Consider the following 21,735-nt stretch of genomic DNA (forward strand, 5'->3'; position numbering starts at 1 on the left):
GCAATTCCTGGCCTAATAGAGAATTGAAGACATAGGTCCACTAGGACTTACACAAGAATGCTCATATCCCCTGAACTGGAAATGATCCAAATATAAGTTAGCAGGAAAATGAGTCAACAAATTGTGATGTAGTTCCACAAAAGAATCTACTGAGTAATAAAAATGAACAAATTACTATACAAGCCACAATAATGACGGCTCTCACAGACAATGTTAAATGAATAGAACCATTCACAAAGGGTACACACTGTATGATTTTATTTACATGAAATTCTAAAACAGGCAAAGGAAATTAAGGTGAAAATTATTAGAATGGTGGCTGCCCCTTGAAAAGGGGGGATGGACAGGATGGTTGCATGGGAAAGGACATGAAGGAAATTTCTAGGGAGATAGAATGTTTTATTGGAGAAGGAAATGGCAACCCACTCCAGGATTCTTTCCTGGAGAACTTCATGGACAAAGGAGCCTGGCAGGCTACAGTCCATGGGGTTGCAAAGAGTTGGACACGACTGAGCAGCTAACACTCACTCACTCAGAATGTGTGATATATATCATGATAGGGACATGGGTTACAGGACAGAATCAAGTGGTAGGTATGAGGGGTAGATAAAGATATAGATGAAGCAAGTGTGGCAGAATATTGATCATTGCCCAATCTGGATGATGGGTACATGAGTATACTTATACTATTGTTTACTTTATTTACAATTTTCCATAATGAAAAGCTGGAAAATCAATAAATGCAAGTCTCTTGCCATTTAGTTAATATCATCAGCACTTTTTATTTAAAAAAAAAAATTTCTCCAGGAAACCTGCACTTAAGAACCAAATGCCCTTGTAAGAACAAGCACCACCACTAGATCCCTCCTGAGTCTGAGGCAGACATGTCATGACAGAGTACAAGACAGTGTGCTTTGCTCTGGACATACACTGTTCACCACTGTTGTGTCTAATAACTCAGAAAGTGCATGACCAGGAAAAAGCAGTTCTCACTGATTTGCACACCACCTTTTACGCAAGACACAGCACAACTCCACTTAAGAGAAAAGTTCCTGGGTACAAGGCAAGGAGTTATGAAATAAAAAGCATTTAAAATTTTTAACTTCTCTTTACAGCTTATTATTTTTACTATAAATGCCTAAGAGTGATTTTAAACCAAGCTGTTTAAGATTTAAATCAGGTAAACTAAAATTTTTCTGCATGCCACTTAGGAAGTATTAGAAAAAACAAGTCTCACAACAAGGGAAAACATGAATACATTGTCACGTAATACATTCTTCAATGTATAGCTTATAAAGAAAATAACATGTGGTAGAGTGTTTATGCTATGTCAAGCGAAAAAGAGCACAGACTTACCTATAACACCAATTCTTAAATATATGTGCATTTGAAGAGGGGAAAAAAAAAAACTTACGAAAATAATGACTTTTAACTTCATATTGGTATATTACGGGATGGTGAGAATGAGAATTTTGAATTTTTTCCTTTATGCTTTTCTAAATTTTCCAGTTTTCTATAAAATTTCCTTTGTGACAGAAAAGCAAAACCAAAAAGTCATCTGTAAGAGCAGTACACAACTTGTTACAAATCAAGTCCTTACTCCAGCAACAGTACAGAAACCAAACCCATCATTTTGTATTATCTAGGTTTCCTGAGGAAGAACAACGGCGCCTGGTGAACTACTGCTGTAACAGCTTGCTTATTAGTAAGGCTCCTCTTTCCCCAAGCGCTTTCAAAATTTGTTCAAAATACCCACTTTGCTTATTTGGGTATGGAGAAGGACAAGGCTGGCAGGCCAACAATCATTTTTCATTCTACTGCAGACATCTTTTATTCCAAATCCCCTCACCATTCCCATCCCTCCAGGGATTCCAACAATGTGCCATCCCTCTGCTAAGGCACTGAGGCATACAGACCCTGGTCGACAGGCCAAGCCATCTGGGTTGAGTCTCGGTGCAGGGCAGACAAGAAAATAAACTCAGCTTGGCTTTCTGCCACTGAGTACAAGGGGCCTATGTGGCTGCCTGAGTACAGGAAACACTAGCTGGCCTTCTCTACTTCACTTACCAGGATCTCCAACTAGGGATAAATGAACGCACTGGCATTGTCACCCTGGAGCTTGCCACATAGAATTCAGCTGGTGGAATAATTGGGTCACAAAATCTTCACTACAGCTTCTGTGGAAAAGAATTAGCTATCTCACCAAGGCCCACTTCTGGACCCCATTATGAAGAATTCAAATTCGTTGAGAACCCAGCAGGCTGTTCTTATTATAAATGATTTTGTTTGGTTGGTTGGTTGGTTTTATTCAATGGCTGTAGAGGTGGGGGTGGAGGTCATGATGTCATTTGTGGCTATCATTCAATTTTTAAAAATAAGATGCTTTCTTCATTCATGCAGAAGACCAGTTAGCCTACAAGGCCATGCCCTAGAATGATGCTGTGCCATATGGAAGCCACTATCCACATGGCACTGTGGAGCATTTGAAACATAGCTAGACCAAACTGAGATGCACTGTAAGTGTAAAATTCACATCAAATTTTGAAGACCTTGTACAAAAGAAAAAATAATATAAAATATCTCATTAATCATTTAAATATTGATTGCATGCTGAAATGATAATATTTTGGCTATAGTGGGTTAAATAAAATACATTACCAAAATGCATTAATTTCACCCATTTCTTTTTACTTTATTAGTGTGGCTACTAGCAAATTTAAAATAACATATGCCATGCACATTTTATTTCTATTGGAGAGTGCTAGTTCAAAAATTATTAGTGTTCATTAAATAAGTAGCTGTGAATATCCACTCTGGAGCATCCTACGTAGAAATGTCCATGTGAGAAGGAGGTTTATCCTAAACGAAGTGCTGTATGTCAGCACATCTGTCCTTATGTCCTTCAGTCTGGGGTTCCTATGTGACCTCACTCTCCATCTTCTCTGTCCATGAAGATTTAATAATACATACGGCATGAGAAACGTTGGACTGGAAGAAACACAAGCTGGAATCAAGATTGCCGGGAGAAATATCAATAACCTCAGATATGCAGATGACACCACCCTTATGGCAGAAAGTGAGGAGGAACTAAAAAGCCTCTTGATGAAAGTGAAAGTGGAGAATGAAAAAGTTGGCTTAAAGCTCAACATTCAAAAAACGAAGATCATGGCATCTGGTCCCATCACTTCATGGCAAATAGATGGGGAAACAGTGGAAACAGTGTCACACTTTATTTTGGGGGGCTCCAAAATCACTGCAGATGGTGACTGCAGCCATGAAATTAAAAGACGCTTACTCCTTGGAAGGAAAGTTATGACCAACCTAGATAGCATATTCAAAAGCAGAGACATTACTTTGCCAACAAAGATTCATCTAGTCAAGGCTATGGTTTTTCCTGTGGAAATGTATGGATGTGAAAGTTGGACTCTGAAGAAGGCTGAGAGCTGAAGAATTGATGCTTTTGAACTGTGGTGTTGGAGAAGACTCTTGAGAGTCCCTTGGACTGCAAGGAGATCCAACCAGTCCATTCTGAAGGAGATCAGTCCTGGGATTTCTTTGGAAGGAATGATGCTAAAGCTGAAACTCCAGTACTTTGGCCACCTCATGCGAAGAGTTGACTCATTGGAAAAGACTCTGATGCTGAGACGGATTGAGGGCAAGAGGAGAAGGGGACGACAGAGGATGAGATGGCTGGATGGCATCACTAACTCGATGGACGTGAGTCTCAGTGAACTCCGGGAGTTGGTGATGGACAGGGAGGCCTGGCATGCTGCGATTCATGGGGTCGCAAAGAGTCGGACACGACTGAGCGACTGATCTGATCTGATCTGATCTGACGGCATGTCTGCCCCTCCAGCCAAAGTTCTGCTGCTCTTGCAGGAATGTCTGTGTAAACTTTGGGGGCTCCCTGAGCATGTGTGTTGGAACAGTCAATCCAGGAAACCAAGGGCTGCAAGAAGGACTGTAGGAAAACACCACTGAGCACCCTAATGAAGGAGGCAAATGCTTTTGTTCCTCCAAAGTCAGGTATGCTTCTCCCAGCTGGTACCCTGGTGACTTTTCAAAGATTTTTGAGGGTAGGAAAATTCTTAAGCAAAAGAAGCAAATAGCAGTCTTGCTGGTTCTGAGATAAAGAGGCTGCATAGACCCCCTTGAGAACAGAGCCCCTAATCCCACCTGGATGGGTAAAGCCCATGGTTAGGCCACTAAGCTTTCCCCTCTGGCTAAATGACTAATTATTTCTGATAATAGTGGTCTCTACTAACCCCTCACCTGCCCTACAGCAGAGCAGATCTATCAAGTAAGAAGGTAGTAATTACTGGTGATACTTGCAAACACTCATTATCTAAGCTCCTGGGTCCTTAGGAGACAGATATGAGACACAAGGGGATCAACTCACAACAATGCCAAAAGGAAGCTGCAGCCATTTGAAAAGCAAAATATGGTGATTGTTAATTTACAAAAGTAAAGTCAAAGAATGTCATGTTAAAAGTGAGACTCTAATACTTCAGTTACACATGTCTTCTAAAGTCTAAGAATTGCTTCTTGCCTGCCTTTCTCCCATTAGCTATTATGACTAAAGCTGAGATTTCTGCCTCCAGAACTTGCTAATCTTTGCCTCTGAATCTCCTTCCAGATGCCAATTTCTTATAGACAAGGGCTGTGTCATCTGCTATATTCCCTACAGCTCCCTGCACATTGGCAGCTAAAGGGAATGTACAGATTCATTACTGTTGTCTGTCAGCTGTACTGGTGGCCTTCTCTTCATAGATGAGTATCTTCAACATTTCATAAGACCAAAGTTTCAGGAGCCAAACAGATCATCAGGAATGATTAATAATATGAAATTTAAAGGCCACTTGTAAACACTTCATGAGTATTATATTGTGCTACAATAAACAGTTAGTGAGACTTCTTTTTCTCCAGAAAGATTTCTTTTGCTATGAGGTTTCACTATAGAATTTATTTTACGCTAAGGAAATATTATAGGGGAGAATGCAAGCAATATGAATTCAACAGTGAAATCACCTGGATGACTGTTCCAAGACTCTCAGAAACACTCTCTTTTTCCTTCATGAAAGAAAGTTTATAGAGAGTCATGATGGACAGAACGGCGGAGACTTTCTATTTAAGACACAACTGAGGTTTAATTTTGAAGAGAAAAAAAAAAAAAAAAAACAGATTTCAAAAGACAGAGCCTGTTGGAAAGTCACCAATTGGCCAGAGACAGAAATGTCTGTAAGGGTTTGATTTTTCTCACTCCAGCTGGGAGTTTTGTTGTTTTTCTTTTTCTATTTTCTGAATGTATTTCTCCTAAGATAAAAATCCCAAATTCTACTCCTGGATAATCTGGAAAAGAGATTCTTTTCATCTTCAGAGTTGTTTTGACTTTTAAGAAAAAAAAAAGATAAGAAAATTTTGAAATACTAAATTCTATATAAATATGTATATATATATATACATATATATAGTAAATTCCTTTTAAAACATTATTCCAAGAAACAGCAGCTAAACAAAAATAAACAAAACAAAACAAAAACTCACAAGAGAGAATTTATTAGGAATAAAATTAAATGATAGACATATAAAACTGACTATATCATATGGAAAAACTTTTTCATAGGAACATCTTAAGAGGATTTATTGTGAATATAAGTATGAAGCCCACTAAATCATGGCATACATGACTGACTTCATGCCATCATTTTTTTCCTGCCTTAACCAACAGTCAAGAAGCACTTTATTTGTCAAAATTTTAAAAATAAATGTACCTTTTGAAATAAAAGCCCACACAAAATACACACACAAATATACCCAGTTCTGTGCATTATCAAAAGAACTGAGGCCTATTTATTGCCATGGCCTAATGTTTAAAAACTTACATCCTATCTGCATCTTCAAATCTACATGCATTAGAAAAATTCCAAGAAACCTCACCATAATGCTCTATTACTGCATGGTTCCCACTATAACAACAGAGCAGCACTTTGTAGCATTATAGCACTTTTCATGCAAGAATAGAAATACTCCTTTATGACTCCTTTGTTTTCCTCCAGTGACCCATAGAGGAAGGTCAATGATACATCCATTTTATTGAAACTCTTATCCAAGAAAACAGAAAAGCAACAGAAAAGAGTGTAACAGTGAGCCACTTGAGGTGAAGCACTACTTTCTTGAGTTATTATAACTTTTCCAAAAATGTCAATTGATTTAAAACATAAAATTCTAATCCCACCTTAACATTATTATCAGTGAAATATTTCTTATCCCCACCTTCATTTCTCCAGCCAAAAGACACTCCTCACCCCAACTATTATACTTGACCCTATGTAGTCACTGAAAATAGAAAACTTTGAAATCTGAATGCTTCTCTTGTAGGACCGGGATATCTGCAGCTTACCCAAAGATGGAGTGTCTTGGGGCAACTTAATGAAAGGCATCAAACAGCCTAACTGCCTGGGCCACAAACAGGTCCACACATGAAAGTAAGAACAAGATGTTACTCCAAAAAATACCTTGATAAGTGTTTTTCCTTAACATACAAAGCATCCTTTAGAAAACAGGAGAGAAGAGGAGAAGGGAGGGGAGAGGAGAGAACCCAAGAGAAGAGAGGGAAGAGAGAACAGAAGAGATAAAGGTAGAAAGGGAACACTTCTCCCAGTGTGGGCACATTTTCAGCACCCATCCAGCAGATAGGATACATTTTGGTCACTGCTAGGCCTTAAAAATATCAAGCTCAGCTGACTGTGACTTAGAGAAAAGCTTGTATGCCTAGAAACTAATCCTTTTCCACTTTAACTTCTCCTTTGGTGAGCTTACCAAGCAATTGTTCCATAATTTATCCAGCAAAATAATTCCATAGCCCACCATGAAAAGACTAAAAAGGAAACAATAATGTGTGTATACAGAAAGTACTTATAAAATATACATCCTATCCTTTTCTTTTTAATTTTCTGGGTAAAGTTTATGAACAGAAAGTATCTCAGAAAGTATCAGAGTATCTGAAAGTACCTCAGAAAGTATCTCTGAGGATAAACAATTTTTAATATGAATATTCATTGATCTGGATGAGTATTTGCAGTCATCACATTAATAAAGTACAAAATTTAAAAATCCTTGAGTTACATTTGTTTTTCAGAAAACAAAACCATATATCTCCACATCATTCTCACTGCCATTTCTTCTACCTACTAAAATATGAATCAGGGAAGAGCACCCTGTTCAACCTCAAACAGGATGCTCAAAATGAAATGGGGTGGGCTTTTCCAGGTAAAGAGAAAAGAATCCACCAGCCAATGCAGGAGACAGGTTCAATCCCTGGGTCAGGAAGATCCATCATGCTGTAAGGCAACTAAGCCTGTGTGCCACCGCTATTGAGCCTGTACTCTAGAACCCAGGAGCTGCAAGTGATGAGCCCCCAAGCCACACCTACTGAAGCCGGCTCCCCCTAGAGCCCGTGCTCTGCAACAAGAGAAGCCACGGAAATGAGAAGACTGTATACCACACCTAGAGAGTACCCACCACTTGCTGCAATTAGAGAAAAGCCCACGAAGCAATGAAGACCCAGCATAGGCAAAAGTAAATAAATATTTTTTTAAAAAACGAGGGGGTGAGTGTGAAAACTAGTGTAGGATCTGAAGATCTGAGTCCAGGGATTCAGTGAGCATTAGGACAAGGCACTTTATTTCTATGACCTTAGATTCTTCCTCTCAAAATGATGACTACAAATCCTACATGATTCCTTCAATTTGAAGCAAGAATAAATTATACTTAATAAACTGTGGGCAAATACTTGGGGGTGGGGAGCACAGATAGAATAAGAGAGAGAAAAACAGCAATGTGCACCACAAACGTGCTTTCAGGAGGAAGCTGGAGGTCTGCTGGCCACATTTTGAGAAATATATACTCAACAGAGACTGTTTTTTTTTTTTTTCAGTTTATTCAGATTCTTTATACTTACTTTTATCATTGCTTCTTTAAAAGCAATGCTTTGTCAATAAAGGTATTCTACACATGAGAAAATCAAGAAAATGTCCCCAAATCCATTCTGAAAATTTTAAATAAACATTCTTGATGTTCATTGCATGGTTGCTTCACCCTTGTATTCAACCATCTCAAAACAGATGGAACCCTTGCTCAACTTTGCTTTCACCAAAGCACCAATGATGCTTCAAGCATTCACTGGGCAGGGGGTCGTAGAGGTAAAAAGGTAGCCTTCCAGGGGCCCAGGTCTAATGGGAAGTCATAAATAAGTTTTAAAAAATGTAGTTAAAACACAATAGGATAATTATAATGCATGTCATGGGAGTCACTTTCAACTTCCATATACTAACTGCTTGTGGTTGATGTTGTTCATGACTCCATGGACTGTACCCTGCTAGGCTCCTCTGTCCATGGAATTTCCCAATCAAGAATACTGGAGTGGGTTGCCATTTCCTTCTCCAAGAGATCTTCCCAACCCAGGAATCAAACCTGCGTCTGGTGCTGGGCGGGCAGATTCTTTACCACTGAGCCACCTGGGAAGCCCTTGCAAAGCCAAAAATAAAGTTGAGCAAGTGTTCCATCTGTTTTGAGATGGTAGAAAATCAAGAAGACATTGCTCTCCTTTCCAAGAGCATGATTCCTTTCTCTAGTAGAAACCTCTCATACTCTGATTTCTCAGTTCAGGAATTTTAATCCAAAAGCCATAAAACAAGGCTATGTGGCCAAGTAAAAGCCTAAAAGAACACCTTTCCCAGATCTCAGGAGTATGGTGATCCTTTGTGCAGTTAACTTGTCTCATGTAACAGACTTTTAACACACCTTCTCTTGGATCCTGGTACTGACCAAGTTACCTGGGTTCTGTAGGGTAATCAAAGGGTAAGTAGGAGAAAGAAACACTTTCAATAGAATAACAAGGGGAATTGTTAGCAGAAAATTAACATTCACAATCCAATTATTTAAACTTTCTCCCCTAAGATTACCTCCAACAAGAATGGTTCCCATCCTTCCTCCTCATTTAGAATCCAGAACACCCCACCTCAATCTTGCTCCCACTCCCAGGAAAACAAGGAATGTCAGACAACCCTCCTATGAGACTAGACACAAAATATAGACAGGAAGGAGATGGGGGGAAAAGAAGAATAAAGAAAAAGAGCACTAAGGAACTATAAGGCTAAGAAAGAGGTAGAGAGATTATAAAAGAGAGGGGACAAAAGACATAGTCTTACTTACCCAGATGGTCGATCACATGATATGTCCCAAGTATTTAAGCCTAGGGATAAGTTGAATTTCTAATCCCCATAACCCTGAAGATTTGGAAGGAAGTAGAATATAGTACTTGGATCTGAAATAGTCCATTTGAAATGTTTTTAGATTCCACATGTGTGTTTGACTAGTTAATGGTGGACTCTAGGACCTCTTTTTTCAGGAATAAGGAACTGAAATATCTAATAGTCTTTGATATTTAATAGTCATTGGCCTCTTCTTTAATCCAGGGGAATTTTGAAATAATGTACTATCAAACTATCAAACAGAGTTCCTGGGGGCATCTGGAGCAAATCCAGTGTTGGAGGAGGGCCATCAGGGCTGTTGAGCATCACCATGATCACTAGGCTGTCATTCTTAAACTGACCTATTAAATTAACACTTAGGCTCTAGGTTGTCACCTCACAAAGCTATATTGCTTTGGTTTCACCTATTAATAAATTCTAAAGAGTCCAGGACTCTCCTTGTGAAAGTTGTAAAAATGCCTATGTTCATGATCAATTTCCATGGGAACCATGACTAAGGCAGATCAAGTTTAGGTTCATTTGACTCCTGACTCTGTATCTTTTGAAAATATAAACAAGAAGGCAATATTTTCCCTGGCCCTCACTATTGTGAGTGCCTGGGGTATAAACCTCCATTCTTCTTCCCTTCTCAACTCAGTCCTTCCTTTTCTTTGTATCTGAATAGAAGCAAAGATCCAGCAATAATTCCATCTTCCCCTGTGTAGTATGGAAACCATGTCTATCCTTTCCCTGTGTACTTCTACTTTTGCTCCTCTAGTTTTTATCCCTTCTTTCTCTAGGCATATAATGCTACGCCAGACATGTAATGTGCTCGGTCAACAGAACTGAAGGAAGACCTTGGTTGTTTATTTCCATGTCTCCCTTAGACAGGAAAGCTCTAGATTCTCCACTTTCACCAAGACACTAGGTTTTCATGCTCCACATCCCCTCAGGCCCAGGGATGAAGTCAGTCTCATATGAACAAGTGGGAAGCACATGGATTGAAATGGGGAAAGGGTGCCATAAATGTAAAATTGTGCCCCCAAAACGGGTGTCCAAGTGCTGAAAAGCAAAGTAAATAAACATTCATTATGCTTCCCTAACTGTGAGGGGTCATCAAGAAATGCTTCAGCGAGGAGACTGGAAAAAACTTTGGAATCAAGTTATGAAGGATGACTAGGAGTTTGGTAGGCCAAAGAAGGCTGGGATGAGAGTGGACAGGCCATCCAAAGCTCAGAGAACACCACACACTAATGTAACGGACAGGAAAAAGTCGTGATTTTTTTCCCCAGGAAATTCTAGTTAGATTCATATGAATGTGCCTATGGGAGGAGCAATAACTGAAGTAATTAGGTAGGCTAATGATTTGGGGCTTTATATACCATATATAGGAATTTAGAATTTTTTTCTCCTTTACAAAGAGATGGGGAGCATTGAGATAGATACCTTATGCAAGCATTTGATCTCTTGAGCTAGAAGGTAAGTTGGATGGGTGCAACAAGGGCTGTGAAAACAGGAAAGAATCTCAGTTGAAAACATCTCATATAATCTGAACCAAGGTCATTGGCTGTGGAGATTAAGAGGTGGAACTGATTTTAAAAAAATAAGGAAGGAAATCCTGCCATTTGCAACAACATGGATGGACATTGAGGGCATTATGCTAAGTGAAATAAGTCAGAGAAAAGACAAATACTGTACAATTTGACTTATGTGTGGAACCTAAAGACCCAAATTCATAGAAACAGAGAACTGTTTGGTCATTGCCAGAGTGGAGAGTAGGAGATTGGATAACATGGTGAAGGTGGTCAAAAGGTACCGACTTCCAAGTATAAGATAAGTAAGTTCTAGGGATGTGATGTATCTTATACCTAGAGGTCAGTACCTTTTGACTATCTTCACCATTTCACCCATACCCCACTTTGAGATATAATGTGGGCTTCCCAGGTAGCACAGAGGTGAAAATCTGCCTGCCAATGCAGGAGACACAAGAGTATAGGTTCAATCTCTGGGTAGGGACAATCCCCTGGAATAGGAAATGGCAACCCACTCCAGGATTCTTGCCTGGAAAATTCCATGAATAGAGGAGCCTTGTGGGCTACGGTCGTTGGGGTTGCAAAGAGTCAGACATGACTGAGCACGCAGCAGAAGGATGTAATGTAGAGCACGGTGACTATAACTGACAATGCTATACTACATGTTTGAAAGTTGCTGAGAAAGTGGATTTTTGACATTCTCATCACAAGAGAGAAAAAAAATGTCTATGTGTGGTGATGGATGTTAACTAAACTTACTGGGGTGATCATTTCAAAATAGATACATGTATCAAATCATTGTGTTGCACACCTTAAACTAATACACTGTTACATGCCAATTATATCTCAATAAAACTGGAAAGAAAAAAAAAGGTGAGGCTAGACTCAATAAATAACTAAGTGGTAGAAATGAAGCGCCTGGTGACTGGATGTGGGAAATGCAGGAGAAAGAAGTTTCTTGCTCAGGTTTCTAACTTGGAGGAATGAATAAAACAAAATGCAGATTTACTGGGATACTAAATCCATGAAGATTGGCCATTGCATTACCATTAAGTCTTGGATCTAACTTTCCAATCCAGATTTTTCATAAAAATACATGTCAGTAATTATAGCCACCTTTCAATATTTCTAGAATTCTATGAGACTAACCATTTCATTGACAAATATGTCCTGCAGTGCTTCCCACCCTCCACCCCACCCACATCGCATCTGAGTTATTTACAACAGAGCTGGTTTAGAAGTTAGGATCATCATGCTGCTCCATCACAACACAAAACAAACAATACCTCTACCGTCTGATTTCCAGATCAATAAAGTGGTATATTAAGGAACAGTCCTCAATTCTAGTCCATAAATAACACAGCTAAGGTCATTCTTGAGGCAATGAAATTCACATGATATTTTATCTCTGAAAAGTGACTTTTTCGTGGTGACAGAGTCCATCTGAAACAACCCTGGTATTTATTTATGTGTTTTTATGTTTGTGAAAGTCTCCCTGCAGGATATCCTCTTTGAGCTTTGCAGCTGTTGATAATGGGTCCCTGCCCAAGTGTGGATTTACTTTACAAACACATTTATCATCTATCAAACATATTGGCTGGCAAAGGTTTTGTATATTCCATGGCTTGTAACATTCTGCTCCTAACTATCCTGAAACCACTGAAACACTCATATTGTTCTTGCTCACCCTTCAAGAAGGAAGTGAAAGACTGACTTTGTCTGGGAGGTGATAGGATTAAACCGCATTTCTGCTGAATCCACAGTGTTTAGAGAGCATGAAGCTGTTTTCTAGATGAATCAGCTGATTCTTTGTGCTTTACAAGCCAGTGGAGGCATTAATTAACGAAAATGTAAGGAAAACAGTTCTTCTAACCAATACTAGATGGCAAAGAAAGGAAAACAAAGGAGAAAACATGAGCCTGCAGGACAGATATATCATCTTCTGGAGCTGGAACTCAGCTCACTCACTCCAGAACCTAAACTAGGAGCTACATTTCCAAACAAATGGGCAGATATGTGTCCAGAGTTCTAAGTCAAGCAGAAAGCTTGCCAGAGTACTACATGAGTCCCTGTCTTTAAGTCATTCCCACCAGGAGAGGCCAGGGAATGGCGCTTGGGATATGACACTGTTCCCGGCAGCATCTTTCTGGACCAAAAGCACAGCTGAAACTGGATCCAGTCCCAAACTGGAAAGAACTTCCTCTGGCTCAGACGATCATGGCCTGAGAGAGATCAGAACCAACCAGAGGGACTTCCCTGGTGGTCCAGTGGCTAAGACTCCACACTCCCAATGCAAGGGGTCCAGGTTCCATCCCTGGTCAAGGAACTAGAGTCCGCATGCTGCATGTAAAGATCCTGCATGCCTCAGTGAAAATCCCACACCCAGCAGCTAAGACCCAGTACAGCCAAATAAATTTAAAAATTTTTTAATTTAAAAAAAAAAAAGAACCAACCTAAACCGTGAGTGAGTGGGAAAGGCTACTAGGCTCATACTGCTGGTGTTCATTCCTTAACTAACCACTCACTCCAGCTGGACAGGAAACCGTGGGTTGGAACGTTGCTGTTACTTTTGACTTTTTTCCCTTCCGGAAGCATGGGAAGTTCTCCATTTCTTCCAAAATAGGTGAAGAAGATCCATGCTCCCTACTTAACCTCTTTTTGGTTTCACTGTCCTCTTCTTTTAACCTAATTCCTGCTTCATGATCCTTGCCTATCAGTCCTTCACTCATTTCCCCATCTCCTTTGTTGTATTCCTTTTCTGCTCTTTCTGTCTTTTTCAAGTTCTACATTTCCACCCTTCTCTACCCGATTCACTCCTTTCACTTTCTTTCATTTGCAGTATTAATGTTTTTACTCCTAGAAAGTTGAGTCAACCTGAAAAGTTACAGCATTCAGAGCACAGGTAAGCAAGATTAAGGAAGTCATCAGACAGAACAGATAGAATTCCTTAAAATCTGACCCAGATATTATCAAGAAATTGTATTGGCATAAATTACACAGTTTAGCAAAACTACACTGAGACTTTTTCTTTCAGGTTCATATTTCTTCAATACTCTAGTATGTCCAGCAAAGTATGCCCAGTCAACAAACCTATACTCCAAAAGGTGAAGGTGTTCATGCAATGGCAGGCCCCATTAATTTGTTTGTAATGTGAGACACCTCACCAAACCTCTTAACAATCCTCTGCCAAGCTTGAAAATCCCACTTTAGTATCAATAACTGATGATAACAAAGTAGGGAAGTGTCTCTAGAGTTTAGCAGGAACACCATTTCCTCTAAACCCTGTGTAAGTAACTGTTATCTAACCAAATTAGATAGTTGATGTTTAGAGCCCAGAAACAATGAGTTGCAAGATAGGTATCATTCAAATGCTAGAGGAAGGGATTAGGGGAAGGGGTATGGGGTTATCAGACAGGACTCTTGATTGCAAGTGACAGAATCAACTTGAACCAGGAGAACTGAAAAGGGAATTCATTAGACCATGAAATCCAAGGAAGAGTCAAAGGACCAAATTGAGAGAAAGGCTAGGATCCAGCTTTGCTTAGGAGCACCTGGAACCAGAGACACATACCCTGGTTCCATCTTGCAGCTCTGATTCTCTCTACAAAGCAGACCATTTCTCACTGCATAGTGGTATCCTCTGCATGGCAAGAAATTCCATGCCAAGACTCTAAGAGCTCTTCTGAGCCTTACCACCCACCATTGGAACCTCCAGAGAGGGACTGACTCTCTTCTTCATGCCAGTTTTTTAAATTCCCAGGGAAGGAATCTGATGGGCCCAGACTCAGTCAGTGCCAGCTCTGGGCTAATCACCTGTGGCCATGAGGGTCATAATATATGTTCATGAAAGATGGCAGCTTTCCCTGGAACCCCATGGAGAGTGAAGGGAGGAGAATTTCTAAAAAAAAAAAAATTCAGTAAGGGAGGAGGGTACTGTTCTCAGACAAAAAGAATGTATTGGACAAACAGAACCCTGAGTGCCTACTCTGCACACACCCCAGATGACAGGGAGAGCAACAAACTGATCAGAGAGACCAGACCAAGAGGGCCTTGGGGAACTGACAATCCATTTCAGAGGTGGAAGGACAAGGAGCAAAGATGTGTGTGCCTTTATCACAATTTTACAAAGCATTAGTCTTATCCCCAAAGGCTACTGGATCCAAAACAGTAGACATATGGAGCCCTGGAGTTGTACTGTTACAAAGTTTAAATAGCTTAAATAAAGTCATCTCTTCTGTGTGAAACAATAGAAAATACATATATTAGTCTCTGCCCCCACTCCTTGGAACAGAGTTCCTAAATCCTTTGAAATATTCTACATCATAGGAGTGATAGGAGCATCTTTTGCCCTAATATTTGACTTTGACACTAGTTTCTTACAGAGAACTCTTAAAGCTCTTGGAATTTCCTGGGTAATAGGGAGAAGGCAATGGCACCCCACTCCAGTACTCTTGCCTGGAAAATCCCATGGACAGAGGAGCCTGGTAGGCTGCAGTCCAAGGGGTTGCTAAGAGTCGGCACGACTGAGCAGCTTCACTTTCACTTTTCACTTTCATTCATTGGAGAAGGGAATGGCAACCCACTCCAGTGTTCTTGCCTGGAGAATCCCAGGGACGGGGGAGCCTGGTGGGCTGCCGTCTATAAGGTCGCACAGAGTTGGACACAACTGAAGTGACTTAGCAGCAGCAGCAGCAGGGGTGTCTTTTGTTCTGATGAGGTGACACTTGGTGGGTTCCTGAATGGAGGTTGGTTGACAGAAAGACCAAACTGAGTAGAACTTGAAACTTTCAGCCCCACCCATTTTCCAAAGAAGGGAGAGGGCTGGAAATTGATCTAACGATCCATTAATGATGCCTATGAGATGAGGTGTCCATAAAAATCCCCAAAAGGCAGAGTTCAGAGAGCTTCCAGGTTGGTGAACATATCTGCATAAAAGGAGGGTGACACCCCAACTCCATGGGGACAGAAGCTTCTGCAATAGGGACCCTTCCAGATCTCACTCTATGTACCTCGTCATCTATATCCTTTATGAGATCCTTTATTATATAATAAACTAACAAACATAAGTGTTTCCCTGAATTCTGTGAAATTTCTACTAAACAATTGAACCCAAGAAGGAAGTCATGGGGACCTCCCATCTGTAGCCAAGTTACATAGCAGCTGCAGGTAACTGGGGACCTACTACCACTTTGGATCGGTGTCTGAATTAGGGGGACATTCTCATGTGACTGAGCTCTTAACCTGTGGGGTCTCAGCTAACTCCTGTTGGTGTCAGAAATGAACGTGATTGTAGGCCACACAGTTGGTCTCACAGAGAATCACTTGGTAAGGGAAAAAATACACACCTACTGTCAGAAGCACAGTGAGTGTGCTCCTAGTGTCAGGACAAGGGAGAAACACACAGAAGTGTTTTTCCATCACACCTTAGCAAGATGACAAAATATTATACCAAAGTGGACCCAAATTCATGTAGTGGTCCCTTAAGGAGCAGCACCTATCTGTCAGATGACACCCGAATAAGGGGGCTCTTGGACAAACGCCTGCTTGAAAATGAGGGATAAACCACAGACATGTCAGAAACTTTCAAACCCTGTTCACCTACTAACCACCTCGCTTTAAGGGGATTTAAAGCTGAAATAGTTGCCTTGATTCTGGAAAATAGTTTTAGTAGCAAAATATCGTGAAAGACTGGGAACTATTGAAAGGATAAAACTGAGAATGTATGTAAAAGAACTTTGAATACATATGAACGTTTCTTTACTACTACTTTGTTAAGAAGAGCCTGCTCTCCTAAACTATTGGTTTTTAGGATACTGTCTACCTGCCTTGCAGGAGTTAACCTGCAGCTGGCATTAAGTTCCCCTCTGAGGCAGGGTGGGTAAGACATTTGTCAGGTTTATTTCTATGAGGAATTATGCTTGAGGTTATCGTGCAGTCAAATAAACTTTTTTTCTTATGGAATACATGGAAAGGGGTCCAGAGAACTAGAGGGGCCCTGTTTTTCATTGAACAAAGTGATTTTGTTCTGAGGTTAAGTCTGTATGACCCAAAGTACAGGCTGGTATGCAAAGAGTCATGCATTGATTTAAACAATAATAAATTGTGGTTCAGAATGCAAGGGAAAGCTGTTCCCTCATGGACACTGAAGACCATACAATTTCACCGCTGTGATTTCAAAATAAACCTTGCACTTGTTAAGTTCGAGATTTGTAGCAAATACTAGGAACTTTTAAAATGGCTACTTAATCCAGACCAGTCAGTTCTGATGCTCATGAAACAACTCTTAGAACTCCAAATGGTTAGGTAAATAAGTAGAACATAAATCATTATAAGTAGCCAATAAAATTCAGAACTGAGGAGTCAAATAATAAATTTTTAAATCATAAAATCTGGCAAATACAATATTGTGACTTGAGTTCATGTTATCCAAGACTCAGGGGACTTTTAGCAAGATAATTTAGGAACAGGATCATCCTTGCAAAACCCAGGGAACCCAAGGGGGCAGATGTGCTTTTTAAAGAGGTAAGAATGAGTCATGACAGTGCCTGGCACATGGAAGGAATTCAGTGATTATTTGTTGAATTAATTAATTGCTCTGGAAAGGCTAAGTTAGTAGAAAGGGTAAGATCATTACTAACTTCTACCAGTAAGAAGGGGAAATTCAGTAGTATTCATTCCTACGTGGCAAGTTACCAACATGGGCTCCGGGGATGCCAGGCTACATACACCATGGTCCTTGTTTTCCTGCCCCACAATAGATCATGGAGTTCTGTCAGTTCTTACTGCCATTCTCTCTACAGCCGAGAAGCAGCCTTGGAGGTTATGATCAATGTGACTGCCCGAGTGGGTTCCTCTCACTAAGCCCCACTAAGCCCGAAGTGCCCCCAAAGATAGCTCTCTGAGGACTTTCCTGATGTTTCATATTTCTATCAGTGGAGTCACCCTCAAATGAGTTCCTGAAAATTCAAGGAATGACACCCCAAAGAAGGTTATCTGTGCCAGCCTGCTTATCCTAGCAGATCCCTTTAAGCCCTCTGATTAAAGGATAATAGCAACAACAACTCACTAACAACAAAAATAGTCCCTGACGTTTCTCTAGAGCTTTACAGTCAGACAGTGTGGAACTCTCAGAGTGATGATCTGAGACAGAAGCTACAAACCTTGTCCTTAAGTGTGTCTCATGCTGCTTTTGGCTCCTTAGAAAAGCCTCTGGTGGCTCAGATGATAAAGTGTCTGCCCGCAATGCGGGAGACCCGGGTTCGATCCCTGGGTCGGGAAGATCCCATGGAGAAGGAAATGGCAACTCACTCCAGTACTCTTGCCTGGAAAATTCCATGAACTGAGGAGCCTAATAGGCTACAGTCCATGGGGTCGCAAAGAGTCAGACACGACTGAGCGACTTCACTTTCACTTTCCCCAGATACACAGTTTGTGATCTAGCCCAAAGCCTCCTCCTCTCTGCGGCCTTTGGCACCTCCCCTGGGCTTGACTGCGGGCTCCTCCCTCTGTGATCTTCATGTAGTAACCCATGCCTCTCTCCCAGCCCTGGAGCACATTCTGCCATATTTATAATTAGGTTGGTTGTCTCTCTCCCCAATTAATTCTGAGACTAACAGGGAAAGAGTTATTGCCTCAGTCATACAGTATCAATTTAGCACAGTAAACACGCAGATATTTGCTGGATTAAACTAATTCCCAAGTGAGCATTTTTAAATCCAACGTTTCCCCAATTTCAAGCATGTATGGAGACACAGTTCTATACAAAATCTAAAGTGAATCATTGTAAACATTAAAAAAGGAAAAAGGAGCAGCTGTTTTTGAACAGGAGGTATGGGGGTAGAGCTGGTAAAGATTCAACCAATCTGTTGTCAGTCAATCTGCTGATGGTGGTGATTTGACCAATCCATTTTCTGCTTCACACCTCACCTTTGCTGTCAGAGAGAATCTGTGCTTCTGGTTCTTTAGACTTTCTGGGGTTCCACAGCACAAGTTGGGGTGCTTCTTGTTGGTTTTCTGTCTGCTCATATAGGACTTCAGTGTTCTACACTCTGCCAGGTTAGTTGATGCTCATCCACCTGCTTCTATCTTCCAAATTTTATCTCTCATCTGGTGATGTTACTTCACCAGTAATCTTTGTTTATCTCTTTTTTAAATTCCTAATAACCCTGTCCTTTTAATAAAGTTTCACTTAATGAAGAGGAAGAGGCTACAAAGACAAGTATACACACTACTATATTAACCAAACTTCTCTGAACTAATTATTTTGAAATGTGAATTTATAAGTTGGCATTATTAAGACAAATACCAATTTGCTGTTCCAATGCTAAGTCATGTCCAGTTCTTTGTAGCCCCATGGACTGCAGCATGCCAGGCCCCTTGTCCTTTACTATCTCCCAAGGTTTGCTCAAATTCATATTCATTGAGTCGGTGAAGCTATCTAACCATCTCATCTTCTATGGACCCCTTCTCCTCCTGCCCTCAATCTTTCCCAGCATCAAGGTCTTTTCCAATGAGTTGGCTGTTTGCATCAGGTGGTCAAAGTATTGGAGCATCAGCTTCAGCAACAGTCTTTGCAACGAATATTCAGGGTTGATTTCCTGGTTTGGTATCCTTACAATACAAATGGTTTAATAAAAATAGTCTAATAAGATTTTTTAAATAATTTTCTGTAACTTGCCCTTGATACCAGAAAAGTAAAAGATGAAAAGAAAATAAAACCCTCTTTCAACTCGTAGAAAAAGGATTGTGAAAAATTATAAGAAAACAATCATCTTACTCCGCAATTTCTAAATTTAGTCTTATCCCATCTTTATGAATGCTATTCTGTGAAGAATCCATTTCTGAATAGGAAGGTTTCTGAACAGACACAGTTTACCCATAACTTTGTCATGTAATAGGAAATAGGCCACCATGAGCAGACTATCATCCTCTCCTCACCTTAAACAAGAAATGTAAATGGAACACAGAATTATTGTGGAACACAGAATTGTTGTAATACACAGAATGGTTCGAGTATAAATGGAGGTCCATGAACTAAATAACAAAGAAAAAAATGAGTCCTGGAAAGAGAGATAAATAAGAAATCTGGGGACCCTAGAGCTAATCCTTTCTGTCACCAACCAGCTATATCAATTAGCATTGTCTTAGCTTCTCTGTACAGCAGTTTTCTCTTGTGAAAAACGATGAGGTCTGACTTTATCATCTGCTTGAATTTTCAAGCTGGCCTGACCCTCCTCTGCCCCAGACACTTGGAAACTGTGAGGCACAAATGTGCCCTCTTTGGAGCAATTGTCCAGACCCTACTTGTTTTATTCTAGCTTTTCCTCTGTCCCCCTCTCTTAGCTCCTTCTTCAGCCCCCGTCTTCCCCACATTGGTTAGGTGGTTGACTCTGCTACCCTGATTCATAAGTCTCCTAAAAGAATGATGAGTTTGGTTCAATCTCTGCTCTGGGCCCCAACTGCTCTATTGACATCCAACTTGATCTCATCTCACTCACTTGCAAGAGAGGAAGGAGGTGGATTCAGACAGGCATTTCTGAGCTCTCTTTCAATTCCAGAATCCTACAATTCCATTAGCATAACAAAGTCTGAAAATACAAAGTTTCTATAACCAAAATAAATCTCAGCTACATTTGACTGGCATGAAGAATGGCAAGTTCATCTTCAGCAAGAAGATGAAGATTCTTGGGTTGTCAAGGCAGAAGGAAGTCTTATTTTAGAGGGAAATCTCTTCCTTTATTACTGTTTTCCTGGTTAAAACAAGTCAGTATCACCACCTATGAAATTCTTCACAGGTACTCGGTTTCAATTACTTCTGTACTGGAGGGAAACAGATGCCAAATGGAAAAGTAATCTCGAAAGATCTTAATACCAGGCACGAAGTTGCCACTGCCACACATGTCTTGGAATGAAGCCACATTTCTCAAGCTTCATTTCTTATAAATGTTTATTGACATGGAGCCTTTGACAGGAGTCAACCTGGCCGATAGCTTTTTCCTATTAAATCCAGTTGCTTTCACTGCTGAAAGCTCTTAGTGACAAAAATGAGGAAGACGTGTCTGCAGCAAGAGACAAATGTCTTGGGCTTGGTTTCACCTTGTCCCAGTTGGTCTCTCCTCAATGAAGAGGGGCAGTCATACCAGTATATATCTGATGAGGAAGAATTCATAAACTCAGAAAAAATTAGGGCGTTTGAGAGTTTTATAATTAAAACTCTAAAGCAGAGAGGAACTAATATTTATTGAGCGTCTAAATTCCAGGCATTATTTCAAGGGCTTTCAAATTATCTTTTTAATTAAAATTATCTTTGATTCTCATGAGAATCTTAGAAGAGAGGTAGCACTGTCCCTATTTTATGGATGAAAATGTAAGTGAAAGTTAACACTCAAGAGTGTAAGTTGGTGCAGCCACTATGGAAAACAGTATGGAAGTTCAAACTAAAGCTAGAACTACTATCTGATCCAGCAATCCCATTCCTGGGCAGATATCCAAACAAAACTATAATTCAAAAAGATACAATAGCCAAGACATGGAAGCAACCGAAATGTCCATTGACAAATGAATGGATAGAGAAGATGTGGTCCATATATACAATGGGATACTGCTCAGTCATCAAAAAGAGTGAAATAATGCCATTGGCAGCAACATGGATACAACTAGAGGTTATCATACTGGATGAAGTAAGTCAGAAAGAGAAAGACAAATACCATATGATATCACATACGTGGAGTCTAAAATATGACACAACTATCTGTGAAACAGAAACAGACTCACAGAGATAGAGAACAGACGTGTGGTTGCCAAGGGGGTCGGGGGAGAGATGGACTTGGAGTTTGGGACTAGTAGATGCAAACGATTACATGTAGAATGGAAAATCAACAAGGTCCTACTGTATAGCACAGGGAGCTATATTCAGTATCCTGGAGTAAACCATAATGGAAAAGAATATAAAA

Source organism: Bos mutus, chromosome 10 (assembly GCF_027580195.1).
Source record: "Bos mutus isolate GX-2022 chromosome 10, NWIPB_WYAK_1.1, whole genome shotgun sequence".
Taxonomy (NCBI): Eukaryota; Metazoa; Chordata; class Mammalia; order Artiodactyla; family Bovidae; genus Bos; species Bos mutus.